This window comes from Salmo trutta, chromosome 4 (genome assembly GCF_901001165.1).
Source record: "Salmo trutta chromosome 4, fSalTru1.1, whole genome shotgun sequence".
Taxonomy (NCBI): domain Eukaryota; kingdom Metazoa; phylum Chordata; class Actinopteri; order Salmoniformes; family Salmonidae; genus Salmo; species Salmo trutta.
Window position 1 is genome coordinate 50,781,025 of NC_042960.1, and position 10,709 is coordinate 50,791,733.

Sequence of the window (10,709 nt, forward strand, 5' to 3'; positions counted from 1 at the left end):
TAATAGGGTTATATCAAATTCTAAATACTCTACAAGGTCTTTTCAGCTTTCTCATCCCCACTGAAACACATTGCTAACCTCTGTCTTAACAAATTACAAAATCATTTTCACATATGCCATTCAGCAGATGCTTTTATTCAAGGCAACTTAGTCATGCGTGCATACATTTTTATGTATGGGTGGCCCCAGCGGGAATTGAACTCACGGCCCTAGGCGTTGCAAGCACCATACTCTACCGCAGAGGTAGGCAACACCTTTCCTCAAGTTCCACAGATACTGCAGGAGTTTGATCCAACTAGGCACCATACCTGACCAACTGAGCTAATTGAGCAGTTCAGTGATAAATTCAACACACCTGGTCTTCTAGTTTTGTTAAATCAAAAACATGAAGTCTAGGGCAGGGTTGCCTAGCCCTGCTCTACCCGGTAATGTATGGTGCTTGCAACGCCAAGGGTCCTGGGATACATTCCTGCAAGAGTCTACCGACTGAGCTAAACAGGACCACATAACAGTACAAACAGACCCCTTTTGTAACCCTGATCAGGGGAACACTTTGTAAGTGTGGTGTGATGTGTTTACATTTTCAGTTGTGAGCTCTGCAGAGAGTGGGGACAGAAAGGCACCTGTCAGCTCTGTGGAGGGATAGAGAATTAGCAGCATGCTGAGAGGGAGGGCGACAGCTATAGTAAATGGGGTTGAAGGACCCACTAAACTTATCTTAACACAGAGCCGTGGAGACAGTACATAGCCTTCCCTCAACCTGCCAACAACTCCGTCACAATGATGCACCCCATCATGATCGGCATCGTTGTCGTCAACACCTCCATCACCGTCATCTACTGGATCTTCATCCTCACAGAGGCCTTCCATAGGAAGATAGAGGAAGAGGACAAACCTAAGGATAACCCTGCCTAAATGACTAACCTTACAGAGTTGTCCTACTCAGAGTAGATAGCTTTTAGTGCTTCTGTGTGTCCTGTTTTGTCTGGTGGAACTGCTCAGTCCACAGCTTCAGCACAGTGCTCCTGCCATTGGAGCACAGTTTTACACACGGGTAGTGCATCTCTTTGAAACTGATCAATAAATATATTTCTGTATATGATTAGCTGTATTTATAACATAAGTTATTTTACAAAGGGTTTTCTGACTCACGTTCATACAGGAAATGCTATGACCTTGTCTTGACTCTGTGGCATTACAGTATTGAAGCTTATCTCCAGATTGGGAAGAGATTAAATCATACACACATTGCTGAGTTAAAAAAAATCAGATATCTTGTGTGCAGATTCCAGGTTTTAGCAGATTGAACTCTCTCCTGAACCCTCCCTTTGTTCTGCTTGATGTGTCATCTTATGGACACCAGCCGATTCCTTACAACAAGAGGAAAATACATCAAATGCAGCCTTAGATCAGGGAAATGAATGGACTGAAGGGCAAACTCAACCAAAGGATTCTTTGTTTGCAGCTCAACCCAGCAAGGTATTTTGCGATCTCTTTTCCTCATTCTAGTGTCAACATTTGTGATTTGTTTACTGGTTGCTACATTTGTGTACTCAACATAGCCTGTTGATTATATGTTTGATGCAGGAAAGTACTTTTGTGTTCATTACACATCATTCAATATGTTTTAAATGATTTCTAATTGTACCCTTTATACTCTGGCAATTATATGATCTGGTAATCAGTAACTGAATGTGTGGCCTATATATATATGCAGGAGGTCCTACAAAATTGATATCTATCTTTTTTGACACATCTAAAAGACTTTCCAATTTAATCATGATTTGGCAGAAACCAGGATTATTATCTATCATACTTCTATGGACAAAGAAGAGTTGTCACCATAAATGATCTGTCAGAGAGAAAGGATGTCATCGACTACTCATGCACAGGAGGCTGCTGAGGGGAGGACAACTGATAATAATGGCCGGTTCAGAGTGAATGGAATAGCATCAAACATATGGAAACCATGTGTTAGATTAATTCGATACCATTCCACCTATCCCGCTCCAGCCAATACCACAAGCCTGTCTTCCTCAATTAAGTTGCCAACAACCTCCTGTGTACTCATGGTCATACTCATTCACTCGTGCTGTCCTGCGTCATCCACAACCATCATCCTAGTCTGACAGGGAACACCCTTGAGGATTAATTAGATCTAGGTGTTGAAGGTTATGATGGACACAGAGACTTATATAGAGTTAGACACAGAGGAGGGACTCTTGAACCTTCAGTCCAGTTTCACTCAAAGCTCAGGAGCAGTAGAGCTACTTACCTGCTGCTGACTAGAGGGGCTCCAGTCCTCCCTGTCAGGCCAGCCTCATACAGCAGAGACAGACAGCATGGTTCACCCCTTCATGGTTGGCATTGTCACTGCCAACACCTCCCTAGCTATCATCCTCTGGAACTTCCTGTTGTCTCAAGTTTTCTGCAGGAAGATCAAGGATGCACCCAACCCTGAGGAGGTCGTCCCAGTCTGAGTGAGCAATCTCTTCCATGACTAGACTAGAGAAATAAGGCTTTAGGTTAATTTCTACGCTTTGCTAGTGCTTTTGTTGTGAGTGTTCTGCTTTTCCACTGGGAGAGTGGCTCATGTAGTACTCTAGGCAGTGCTGATACAGCTGCTCCGTCTCATCTGTCTGAGATCATTCTTTCTGCACTTTGGTTGCATGAGCAAACTTCAAAGGGGTTTTTACATGTACTTAGACACCTCCACATTTCATCTTACAGTAACTGTCTCATTCCTGTGTCTGTTTCTTCATTCCTTCATTCCATCTCTCCCACCTCATTGAGACACATCTGGAGGGGAGTTGGTCTCTGGAAAGACAGGACAGTGTCACACAATGATATTTCTGGACAAAGGAGGAATGCACAACTGAATGGTGGGATGGGCTGGAGCGTGAATGAAAATGTTGAGCTGATTAATAGCACTTTAAGCCTCTTTGTCCATAACTGAAGTCAGAATAAATCCTTTCCTTCAAACTGAAAATCCAGTCTGATTGAAGTTCAACATCACAAATAGCAACATATTCTCTGAAAATTGTCAGATCACCCCCATGTCTGTTCCTTACCCCTTAACAACAGACTTCAGGGAAGTTTATTAGGGGAATGAAGTTGTCCTTCACAACAGATGTACTGTATTTTGGGAGTTTTTGCCTTCAAAAGGATACTGCTAACTCCCTTATTCTATCTTGTCTTATCAGCCATAAGGCTCGCTTAATATGAAGAATATACCGGGCATGAGCCGCACAGACGGTTTGGTTCACTGTTCTTTTCTTTGTAAAAGAGTCTTTCCTCCAGAATCATTCCATGATGGTGTTTTTAACCAACAAGGTCAATTCATTCTCATATACCCTTAATCAACTTTCCCTTTCTACTAATTCAATTTGTGGATGGATTCCCCACAGACCGGAACGCTATGGCTAACTGTACCATGGAGCCTCCAGGGGCCCAGATCCAGCCTACTGCTGAGTGGGGAGAGGTGTGGAACCGCCCCAGGACATATAACCCAAGGCAGCTTCTACAGGCCATGGAGAAGGAGGATGATCTCTACTTTGTTGACTATGTCCCCTCCTCCCGTGATGCCTTCCACATGCCTCCTCATGTGCTCTATGTCATAATGGGAGTGATAGTGGTAGTAGTGGCCTGCTACGGCATCCTAGGACACCTGATCAATGATCTGTACCATGACCTGGCAGGTAAAGTGGGGTGATCACATGTCAAAAGACGCATCCCTGGTCATCGAGAATGTCACCATAGATCTTAGGGTGGCAGGTAGCCTAGCGGTTAGAGCGTTGGGCCCGTAACGCAAAGGTCGCTGTTTTAATTGCCTGAGCCGGTAAGGTGAAAAATCTGTCGATGTGCTCTTGAGCAAGGCACTTAACACTAATTTGCTCCAGGGGTGATGTACTACTATGGCTGACCCTGTGAAACAGCACATTTCACTGCACCTATCTGGTGTACGTGACAATAAAACATATTTATTTTTATTGTGGTGATTTCCATCATTTTGTGTGTTCTTGCTAATCATGTTCAAATGATCTTGACGGATGTCTGACCTCTGTGGTATTCTGCATGCTGTTAATCATGAGAGTACGTGAGGGTTGCCATCTATGAGTATGAGCCTTAGGTTGTAGAGCTTGATAGTCATTGTTAGAACCAAATGTTTTTCGAATCCCCTTTATTACATGACACTGCCACGTGCCCCCCAATCACAAACATCTGTTCGCTGACCCAGATAGTAGACAGACAGACATCTTTGGTAAGACTAATCAGATTAGTGTCCTTTCACTGTGGCACCCATTGATACTGATCAGCTTTGACCTTCACACCTCGTAGCCTCAATTAGAAGCCATGGAACATGCATGTCAGCTGGATCTGTGGATTAAGAGGGCTAGTTAAGGCTACTTCACAGTCAAAACAAACACATACAGTACATTTGGAAAGTATTCAGACCCATTGACTTTTCCACATTTTGTTACGTTACTGCCTTATTCTAAAATGGATTAAATTGTTTTTTCCCCTCATCAATCTACACACAATACCACATTTACATAAGTATTCCGTCCTTTTACCCAGTACTTTGTTGAAGCACCTTTGGCAGCGATTACAGCCTTGAGTCTTCTTTGGTATGACGCTGCAAGCTTGGCACACCTGTTTTTGGGGAGTTTCTCCCATTCTTCTCTGCAGATCCTCTCAAGCTCTGTCAGGTTGGATGGGGAGCGTCGCTACACAGCTATTTTCAGGTCTCTCCAGAGATGTTCGATTGGGTTCAAGTCCGGGCTCTGGCTGGGCCACTCAAGGACATTCAGAGATTTGTCCAGAAGCCACTCCTGCATTGTCTTGGCTGTGTGCTTAGGGTCATTGTCCTGTTGGAAGGTGAACCTTCACCCCAGTCTGAGGTCCTGAGCGCTCTGTACTTTGCTTGGTTCATCTTTCCCTCGATCCCGACTAGTCTCCCAGTCCCTGCCGCTGAAAAACATCCCCACAGGTTGATACTGCCTCCACCAAGCTACACTGTAGGTATGGTGCCAGGTTTCCTCCAGATGGGATGCTTGGCATTCAGGCCAAAGAGTTCAATCTTGTTTCTCATGGTCTGAGAGTCCTTTAGGTGCCTTTTGGCAGACTCCAAGCGGGCTGTCATGTACCTTTTACTGAGGAGTGGCTTTTGTCTGGCCATAAAGGCCTGATTGGTGGAGTGCTGCAGAGATGGTTGTCCTTCTGGAAGGTCCTCCCATCTTCACAGAGGTCCTCTGGAGCTCTGTCAAAGTGACCATTGGTTCTTCTCCCCAGAATGCTCAGTTTGACCGGGCGGTCAGCTATTAGGAAGAGTCTTGGTGTTTCCATTCTTCTTCTATTGGGGACCTTCAATGCTGCAGAAATGTTTTGGTACTCTTCCCCAGATCTGTGCCTCGACACAATCCTGTCTCAGAGCTCTACGGATAATTACTTCGACCTCATGTCTTGGTTTTTGCTCTGAAATGCGCTGTCAACTGTGGGACCTTATATAGATAAGTGTGTGCCTTTCCAAATCATGTCCAGTCAATTGAATTTACCACAGGTGGACTTCAATCAAGGAGGATCAATGGAAACAGGGTGCACCTGAGCTAAATTTCAAGTCTCATAGCAAAGGTTCTGAATACTTATGTAAATATGGTATTTCAGTTTTTGCTTTGTCATTATAGGGAGATTGATGAGGGAAAAAATGTATTGAATCCATTTTAGAATAAGGCTGTAATGTAACAAAATGTGGAAAAAGTCAAGGGGTCTGAATACTTTTCGTAGAGGTGTCGAAATGAGCTTGACCTTATATTTCTATACAGTATGAGGAATGTGTACATGCCAAACACTAAAGCTGTCATTTTGTGCACATAGACTGGATCCTAGGCCCAGACCCAGATGAAGAGGAAGGTGCGTGTGAGCCTACAGGAGTGGAGAAGGAGGAGAGGTGGAAGACTGCCGTCGAGGCGAAGAGGTGGATGACCATCAAAATAGAAGAGGAGAGGAAGGGGGTCCTTCCATTAGTCAAGTCTCCCAGCATGTAAAAAAACAAAGACTCAACTTTCCTCTCCAGAAAACAGACTCACATCTCTATTAGGCTAAATATTATTCTGACCCCAATTGACTAAGTTCCCTTGATAGCAATACACCGTCCAGTCTATTCTGCTCTCCGCTCTGTCCTCAATTCCTCCCAGGTTGGCTCCCAAGCAACCAAATCCCATTTCTGTTACTTCTAAACCAATCCTGTTTTGATACAAATTAAGTGAAACTGCAACCCAATCTATTTACACAATGTAATTTTAGCATCAGAGGCATAGTATAAACTAAGTTACTGTATATACAAACAATGTTACTGTTTTATCATTTTCTGTACTGTATAAGATAACAAATGTAGACAGTTTGAACAATTAAATGGTGCAGAAACATTCATTTGTGGCAGTGCTCCCTGAAAGGTTCCATTTCCTTTTGACCCCCGTAGAAATAACAGTTGGATCTTTACTATAAGATGTCAGCTCACATTAATATCATGGGACTGAGCAGTACCTGGACAACACACACACAACACTCATCACTTTTGCTAGTGTTGAGCTATATGTGCTGCTGTAACGCTGTAGACGTAAATACATCTGTTTGCTTGTGGCTAAGGTGGCCAAAGAGGATGACCCTTGTTCCAATAAAGGAAAGACTGGACCTGTCTGTCTGTCTGTCTGTCTGTCTGTCTGTCTGTCTGTCTGTCTGTCTGTCTGTCTGTCTGTCTGTCTGTCTGTCTGTCTGTCTGTCTGTCTGTCTGTCTGTCTGTCTGTCTGTCTGTCTGAATGTGTATATCTGTTTCTTTATCTCCTTATCCCGATCCTTCATTATCATGTGGGGTTAAGCTAAACCAGTCTTACTAAGAGACAGGGCAGGGGGGACTAAGGCCTCAGCAGTGGCGGCTCAGGGATTTAGCAATGACACACAAGGTCACACAAGACCTGAGCATATGGTAAGGTCACTCGCTATAAGGTCTCTAATCTCTACAGGCATCTGATACAAAGCGATATTGTTTGGCTTTAGGAAAGTTTTTTTGATTGTAATTCTTCCATTGCCCAATGAAAGACATGCCGATTAAAGCTCCCAGATTTAACAGTGGGTTGACAGAGGGGACTTGGTAAAGAGATTATTGTCGAACATGCTTAACCCTTAACACTCAAACATGAATATTTACTGACAAAACATACACAAATGGAACAAATAAAGGTACCGTAAAGCAAGATGCTACCCCTATCTCTCTTTTGGAGATATGGATAGAAAAACATATCAAGTGACACTATCCCCTATCTTTCTTTTGGAGATATAGATAAAAAAATATATCCAGTGACACTATCTCCTATCTCTCTTTTGGAGATATGGATTTTAAAAAACATATCCAGTGACACTATCCCTATCTCTCTTTTGGAGATATGGATAAAAAAAACATATCCAGTGACACTATCCCTATCTCTCTTTTGGAGATATGGATAAAAAAAAACATATCCAGTGACACTATCCCCTATCTCTCTTTTGGAGATATGAATAAAAAATATATCCAGTGACACTATCTCCACTCTCTCTTTTGGAGATATGGATAAAAAAAAACATATCCAGTGACTCTATCCCCTATCTCTCTTTTGGAGATATGGATAAAAAACATATCCAGTGACACTATCCCGTATCTCTCTTTTGGAGATGTGTGTGGAATCTTCAAGCATAATGTACTTCTCTTTGTTTTCCAATACAATCCTAAATACAATCCAGGCACAGAGAACTGATCTTGACCTGGCCCTTATGTCACTAAGTACATTAGCTTGCGTGAGTCTCTTTTTCTCTTTGCAGTCAATGCAATCTAGGACTAGAGCACTCCTGCAACCATGGCAACCTTACACTGCTGTGGGGTGGGACACAGCACAAGGGCTGCAGTGGCTTGTCATGTAGTACATCTAAAACAACAGATTCTCAGTGGTGGAGAGAAGATTGATGAATGCGATTGATTGATGCATAGTTGTTCCCGAAATTCCTCAAGATTGGAGATTACTGTTGGTAATTACTACAGCCTGTCAAATTAGGAAGCGGAGAAAGAAAACACTGGTACTGGTAGTCTGGATTTGGACTTCGCTAAAGTGAATATCTAAATTTCCAAAACAAAATTTCCAAAACCCTTTATATTGTAACGCCTTATAGTATCATAATTTTTTCCATATTGTGTCCCCGACCCTCCCTGTATATGTAACGACTTCCGCCGAGGTCGGTCCCTCTCCTTGTTCGGGCGGTGCTCGGCGGTCGACGTCACCGGTCTTCTAGCCATCGCCGCTCCACCTTTCATTTTCCATTTGCTTTGTCTTGTTTTCTCGCACACCTGGTTCACATTACCTCATCAGACTAAATGTATATTACCCTCTGTTTCCCCCATGTCTGTGTGTGGAATTGTTCTTTCTGTAGGGTGTTACGCTACAGGCTGGCTTGCGCTAGGTTTGTTTCAAACCCAGGTTTGTTTGTTTTCTTTAATCTGGTTCATGTTATCGTGGTTATGCTTTGTGCTGCCTCGCCTGTGCCTTTGGGCCAGGGTGTATATTCAAGTTCTCTTGTTATCACCCATCTCTGCTTTCCTGCGCCTGACTTCCCAGCAACCAGTCACTCACCCCGTTACAGTATAGACTACCTGTTTGGGCTGCAGCCTGACAAGGAGGTGGTTAACCCCTGGGAGTGTAGGGACAAGTTCCAGGTGGACTGGTGTCCAGAGACCAACTCTGAGCTGGAGGCCATGGTCAAGGTGGAGGAGATCCACGTGAGCCATGGCCCCCACGCACCATCCCCAAGGTCGCCTTCGGCTGGATGAGCTAGTTACAAAGGAGCAGACACAGACTCATATTGCTTGGGACAAGGCAGGGTACACAGTAACATGTGGCAGATGCACTGTAAACAGTATGCCAAATGAGATATACAGTGAGGGAAAAAAGTATTTGATCCCGTGCTGATTTTGTACGTTTGCCCACTGACAAAGAAATGATCAGTCTATAATTTTAATGGTAGGTTTATTTGAACAGTGAGAGACAGAATAACAACAACAAAAAATGCAGAAAAACGCATGTCAATAGTGTTATAAATTGATTTGCATTTTAATGAGGGAAATAAGTATTTGACCCCCTCTCAATCACAAAGATTTCTGGCTCCCAGGTGTCTTTTATACAGGTAACGAGCTGAGATTAGGAGCACACTCTTAAAGGGAGTGCTCCTAATCTCAGCTTGTTACCTGTATAAAAGACACCTGTCCACAGAAGCAATCAATCAGATTCCAAACTCTCCACCATGGCCAAGACCAAAGAGCTCTCCAAGGATGTCAGGTACAACATTGTAGACCTACACAAGGCTGGAATGGGCTACAAGACCATCGCCAAGCAGCTTGGTGAGAAGGTGACAACAGTTGGTGCGATTATTCGCAAATGGAAGAAACACAAAAGAACTGTCAATCTCGCTCGGCCTGGGGCTCCATGCAAGATCTCACCTCGTGGAGTTGCAATGATCATGAGAACGGTGAGGAATCAGCCCAGAACTACACTGGAGGATCTTGTCAATGATGTCAAGGCAGCTGGGACCATAGTCACCAAGAAAACAATTGGTAACACACTACGCCGTGAAGGACTGAAATCCAGCGCCCGCAAGGTCCCCCTACTCAAGAAAGCACATATACATGCCCATCTGAAGTTTGCCAATGAACATCTGAATGATTCAGAGGACAACTGGGTGAAAGTGTTGTGGTCAGATGAGACCAAAATGGAGCTCTTTGGCATCAACTCAACTCGCCGTGTTTGGAGGAGGAGGAATGCTGCCTATGACCCCAAGAACATCATCCCCACCGTCAAAGATGGAGGAGGAAACATTATGCTTTGGGGGTGTTTTTCTGCTAAGGGGACAGGACAACTTCACCGCATCAAAGGGACGATGGACGGGGCCATGTACCGTCAAATCTTGGGTGAGAACCTCCTTTCCTCAGCCAGGGCATTGAAAATGGGTCGTGGATGGGTATTCCAGCCTGACAATGACCCAAAACACACGGCCAAGGCAACAAAGGAGTGGCTCAAGAAGAAGCACATTAAGGTCCTGGAGTGGCCTAGCCAGTCTCCAGACCTTAATCCCATAGAAAATCTGTGGAGTGAGCTGAGGGTTCGAGTTGCCAAACGTCAGCCTCGAAACCTTAATGACTTGGAGAAGATCTGCAAAGAGGAGTGGGACAAAATCCCTCCTGAGATGTGTGCAAACCTGGTGGCCAACTACAAGAAACGTCTGACCTCTGTGATTGCCAACAAGAGTTTTGCAACCAAGTACTAAGTCATGTTTTGCAGAGGGGTCAAATACTTATTTCCCTCATTAAAATGCAAATCATTTTATTACATTTTTGACATGCGTTTTTCTGGATTTTTTTGTTGTTATTCCATCTCTCACTGTTCAAATAGACCTACCATTAAAATTATAGACTGATCATTTCTTTGTCAGTGGGCAAACGTACAAAATCAGCAGGGGATCAAATACTTTTTTCCCTCACTGTACTGTGTTGTATTCATGTACTCATTACTGCATTACACAATAATCTCCACATGATGTCAGAATGACAAAAGCTTCATAAGTGACCAGTCCTTGTTGTATTGTTACTATTTAGACTAGGCCTTTTGACCTTTTCTTGACCATATGAAGAGGAA

General features: G+C 43.7%; 1 long non-coding RNA gene across 1 annotated transcript; it reads left to right on the forward strand.

Annotated features, from left to right (window-relative positions):
* The first annotated feature begins 2,088 nt into the window (after positions 1 to 2,088).
* On the forward strand, positions 2,089 to 6,696 carry LOC115192541 (uncharacterized). The gene is made up of 2 exons (XR_003877956.1): positions 2,089 to 2,480; positions 5,875 to 6,696. It is a non-coding gene; the product is annotated as an uncharacterized LOC115192541 (long non-coding RNA).
* Positions 6,697 to 10,709: the final 4,013 nt, after the last annotated feature.